The following is a 5723-nucleotide window of genomic DNA, read 5'->3' on the forward strand; positions in this document are numbered from 1 at the left end:
GGTGGCGGAGTCGAGTGGGAAGCGTCGAGAAGTCGCACTTAAACCGGCCGAGATCGGCTGAAATATGCGCCTGGATGTTTGGACTTAGGTTTTGAGCGAAAAAATTTCCTCCAGGAGGCGAGTCGAGTGGGAAAGCGTCCGAAGTCGCATAACCCGGCTGAGATCGGCTGAAATATGCGCCTGGATGTTTGGACTTAGGTTTTGAAAGCAAAAAAATCCTCCAGGGTGGAGGGTCGAGTGGGAAAGCGTCCGAGAAGTCGCACTTAACCCGGCCGAGATCGGCTGGATGAAGCGCCTGGATGTCTGGACTTAGGTTTTGAAAGCAAAAAATTTCCTCCAGGGAGGCGAGGTCGAGTGGGAAAGCGTCGAAGTCGCACTTAACCCGGCTGAGATCGGCTGAAATATGCGCCTGGATGTTTGGACTTAGGTTTTGAGCAAAAAAAATTTCCTCCAGGAGGCGGGGTCGAGTGGGAAAGCGTCGAGAAGTCGCACTTAACCCGGCTGAGATCGGCTGAAATATGCGCCTGGATGTTTGGACTTAGGTTTTGAGCGAAAAAATTTCCTCCAGGGAGGCGGGTCGAGTGGGAAAGCGTCCGAAGTCGCACTTAACCCGGCCGAGATCGGCTGAAATATGCGCCTGGATGTTTGGACTTAGGTTTTGAGCGAAAAAATTTCCTCCAGGAGGCGGGTCGAGTGGGAAAGCGTCCGAGAAGTCGCACTTAACCCGGCCGAGATCGGCTGAAATATGCGCCTGGATGTTTGGACTTAGGTTTTGAGCGAAAAAAAATTTCCTCCAGGAGGCGGGGTCGAGTGGGAAGCGTCCGAGAAGTCGCACTTAACCCGGCGAGATCGGCTGAAATATGCGCCTGGATGTTTGGACTTAGGTTTTGAATTAAAAAAAATTTCCTCCAGGAGGCGGGGTCGAGTGGGAAAGCGTCGAAGTCGCACTTAACCCGGCGAGATCGGCTGAAATATGCGCCTGGATGATTTTCGTTTGAAAATTGCACTAAGTCAACCGAGAGAAAGGTCCGACTTCCATACCCTCCGAGGCTCGAGTCAGGCCGACCGAGAGGCCTCTTCGAACACGATTCAAATTTCACGCGACCCGGAGGTGGCGTTTACCAGAGCAACTTTTACATCAACTTTAATTTTTTTTTTTTTTTTTTTTCTCTAAAAACTCTGAAATTCGTGCCCTGCTTGGCGTCGCTGCTAACAGGCGAGTCTGTGGCGCAGGCCTTTGTAGAAAACATTCATCAGGGCCTTTAATAAATAAAATCATACCCAAATCTGTGTTATTGTGTGGGGTTAGTCTGTGGCGCAGGCCTTATGGAAAACATTCATCGAGGCCTTTATTAAATAAAATCATGCCCAATAAAGAGTTAATGGGTCGGGTTAGTCTGTGGCGCAGGCCTTATAGAAAAACATTTTTCAGGGCCTTTATTAAATAAAATCACGCCCAATAAGAGTTACTGTGTCGGGTTAGTCTGTGAGGCAGGCCTTAAAGAAAACTGTCATCAGGGCCTTTATTAAATAAATCATGCCCATAAGAGCGTTATTATAACGAGGTTAGTCAGTGGCGCAGGGCTTATAGAAACCATTTTCCAGGGCCTTTTTAAATACAATCATGCCCAATAAAGCGTTACTGTGTCGGGTTAGTCTGTGGCGCAGGCCTTATAGAAAACATTTTCCAGGGCCTTTATTAAAGTAAAATCATGCCCAACAAAGAGTTACTGTGTCGGGTTAGTCTGTGGCGCAGGCCTTATAGAAAACATTTTTTCCAGGGCCTTTATTAAATAAAATCATGCCCAAATATGTGTTATTGTGATGGGGTTAGTCTGTGGCGCAGGCCTTAAGAAAACTGTCATCCAGGGCCTTTATTAAATACAATCATGCCCATAAGAGTGTTATTGTAGCAGGGGTTAGTCTGTGAGCGCAGGCCTTAAAGAAAACATTTATCCAGGGCCTTTATTAAATAAAATCATGCCCAATAAAGCGTTACTGTGTCGGGTTAGTCTGTGAGCGCAGGCCTTATAGAAAACATTTTTCAGGGCCTTTATTAAATAAAATCATGCCCAAATATGTGTTATTGTGATGGGGTTAGTCTGTGGCGCAGGCCTTAAAGAAAACTGTCATCAGGGCCTTTATTAAATACAATCATGCCCATAAGAGTGTTATTATGTGCAGGGGGGTTAGTCTGTGGCGCAGGCCTTAAGAAAACATTTATCCAGGGCCTTTATTAAATAAAATCATGCCCAAATAAGTGCTATTGTGATGGGGTTAGTCTGTGACCCCAGGCCTGTGTAAAACTGTCACCCAGGGCCTTTATAGAGTAAATCATGCCCAATAAGGTTAGGGTTAGGGTTAGGGTTAGGGTTAGGGTTAGGGTTAGGGTTAGGGCTAGGGTTAGGGTTAGGGTTAGGGTTAGGGTTAGGGTTAGGGTTAGGGTTAGGGTTAGGGCTGGGAGCTAGGGCTAGGGTTAGGGTTAGGGTTAGGGTTAGGGTTAGGGTTAGGGTTAGGAGGTTAGGGGCTAGGGGCTAGGGCTAGGGTTAGGGGTTAGGGTTAGGGTTAGGGTTAGGGTTAGGGCTAGGGTTAGGGTTAGGGTTAGGGTTAGGGGTTAGGATTAGGGTTAGGGCTAGGGTTAGGGGTTAGGGTTAGGGTTAGGGGTTAGTCTGTGGCCTTGGGCCTTATAGAAAACATTCATCAGGGCCTTTATTAAATAAAATCATGCCCAATTAAGTGTTATTGTGATGGGGTTAGTCTGTGAGCGCAGGCCTTATAGAAAACATTCATCAGGGCCTTTATAGAATAAAATCATGCCCAAATAAATGTTATTGTGATGGGGTTAGTCTTTGGCGCAGGCCTTATAGAAAACATTCATCAGGGCCTTTATTAAATAAAATCATGCCCAAATAAGTGTTATTGTGATGGGGTTAGTCTGTGAGCGCAGGCCTTATAGAAAACATTCATCCAGGGCCTCTATTAAATAAAATCATGCCCAATAAGGTGTTACTGTGTAGGGTTAGTCTGTGGCGCAGGCCCTTTGTAAAACATTCATCCAGGGCCTTTATTAAATAATATCATGCCCAAATAAGTGTTATTGTGATGGGGTTAGTCTGTGAGCGCAGGCCTTATAGAAAACATTCATCCAGGGCCTTTATTAAATAAAATCATGCCCAAATAAGTGTTATTGTGATGGGGTTAGTCTGTGGCGCAGGCCTTATAGAAAACATTCATCCAGGGCCTTTATAGAATAAAATCATGCCCAAATAAGTGTTATTGTGATGGGGTTAGTCTGTGGCGCAGGCCTTATAGAAAACATTCCTCCAGGGCCTTTATTAAATAAAATCATGCCCACATAAGTGTTATTGTGATGGGGTTAGTCTGTGGCGCAGGCCTTATAGAAAACATTCATCCAGGGCCTTTATTAAATAAAATCATGCCCAAATAAGTGTTTATGTGATGGGGTTAATCTGTGAGCTCAGGCCTTATAGAAATCATTCATCCAGGGCCTTTATTAAATAAAATCATGCCCAAATAAGTGTTATTGTGATGGGGTTAGTCTGTGAGCGCAGGCCTTATAGAAAACATTCATCAGGGCCTTTTTAAATAAAATCATGCCCAAAAAGTGTTTATGTGATGGGGTTAATCTGTGAGCACAGGGCTATATAGAAAACATTCATCCAGGGCCTTTATTAAATAAAATCATGCCCAAATAAGTGTTATTGTGATGGGGTTAGTCTGTGAGCGCAGGCCTTATAGAAAACATTCATCAGGGCCTTTTTAAATAAAATCATGCCCAAATAAGTGTTTATGTGATGGGGTTAATCTGTGAGCACAGGCCTTATAGAAATCATTCATCCAGGGCCTTTATTAAATAAAATCATGCCCAAATAAGTGTTTATGTGATGGGAGTTAATCTGTGAGCACAGGCCTTATAGAAATCATTCATCAGGGCCTTTATTAAATAAAATCATGCCCACATAAGTGTTATTGTGATGGGGTTAGGTCTGTGAGCGCAGGCCTTATAGAAAACATTCATCAGGGCCTTTTTAAATAAAATCATGCCCAAAAAAAGTGTTTATGTGATGGGGTTAATCTGTGAGCACAGGGCTTATATAGAAAACATTCATCAGGGCCTTTATTAAATAAAATCATGCCCAAATAAGTGTTATTGTGATGGGGTTAGTCTGTGAGCGCAGGCCTTATAGAAAACATTCATCAGGGCGAGAATGAAATAAAGCGATGCCCATTAAAGTGTTACTGCGTTGGGGTTAATGTGTGAGCCCAGGCCCTTTGGAAAAAGTGAAATCCAGACACGGGGTTCGTAAATGTGTGTGTCCGAGATGTCGCTCTTAATCCCCGGCCTTGATCGGCTGTCGAAGCTGGAGGCGCCTGGATGTCTGGGCGTAGGTTTTGAGCAGCTTAAAAAAATCCTCCAGGGTGGAGGTCGAGTGGGAAAAAGCGTCCGAAAGTAGCACTTAACCCGGCCGAGATCGGCTGCTGGTATGCGCCTGGATGTCTGGACTTAGGTTTTGAAGCAGCAAAAAATACCTCCAGGGTGGAAAGTCGAGTGGGAAGCGTCCAGAAGTCGCACTTAACTTTGGACCCGAGATCGTCTGAAATATGCGCCTGGATGTTTGGACTTAGGTTTTGAAAGCAAAAATCCTCTCAGGGGTGAGCGAAGTGGGAAAGCGTCCGGAGAGTCGCACTTAACCGGCCGAGATCGTCTGAAATATCGCCTGGATGTTTGGACTTAGGTTTGAAAGCAAAAAAAAAAAATCCTCCAGGGTGGCGAGTCGAGTGGGAAAGCGTCCGGGAAGTCGCGCTTAACCCGGCGAGATCGTCTGAAATATGCGCCTGGATGTTTGGACTTAGGTTTTGAAAGCAAAAAATTTCCTCCAGGGCGGCGAAGTCGTGGGAAAGCGTCCGAGAAGTCGCACTTAACCGGCGAGATCGTCTGAAATATGCGCCTGGATGTTTGGACTTGGGTTTTGAAAGCAAAAAGTTCCTCCAGGGTGGCGAGGAAGTCGAGTGGGAAAGCGTCCGAGAAGTCGCATAACCGGCCGAGATGTCGTCTGAAATATGCGCCCTGGATGTTTGGACGGAGGTTTTGAAAGCAAAAAAATCCTCCAGGATGGGCGGAATTCCCGAGTGGGGCGTCGATCCGAAGTCACGCCCAACCGGCCCGAGATGAAGTCACGAAATATGCGCCTGGATGTTTGGACTTAGGTTTTGAAAAGCAAAAAAATTTCCTCCAGGGCGTGGGGTCCAGTGTGGAAAGCGTCCGAGAAGTCGCCTTAACCCTTCGGCGAGATGGTCTGAAATATGCGCCTGGATGTTTGGACTTAGGTTTTGAAAGCAAAAAAATCCTCCAGAATTGGCGAAGTCGAGTGGAAAAAGCGTCCGGAAGTCAGCGCTAACCGACGAAAGATGGAGTCTGAAATATAAGCCTGGATGTTTGGACTTAGGTTTTGAAAGCAAAAAATTTCCTCAGGGCGGTGGCGAGAGGTGGTGGGGCGTCCGAGAAGTCGCATGACCGGCCGGCGAAATGCGTGCGAAATATCGCCTGGATGTTTGGACTTAGGTTTTGAAAGCAAAAATCCTCCAGGGTGGCGGGGTCCCGAGTGGGAGGCGTCCGGGAAGTCGCGCCGCCCGGCCAGAAATGTCGTCTGATATGCGCCTGGATGTTGGACTTAGTTTTGAAAGCAAAAAATTTCCTCAGA

This window comes from Puntigrus tetrazona, unplaced genomic scaffold, assembly GCF_018831695.1.
Source record: "Puntigrus tetrazona isolate hp1 unplaced genomic scaffold, ASM1883169v1 S000000003, whole genome shotgun sequence".
Taxonomy (NCBI): Eukaryota; Metazoa; Chordata; class Actinopteri; order Cypriniformes; family Cyprinidae; genus Puntigrus; species Puntigrus tetrazona.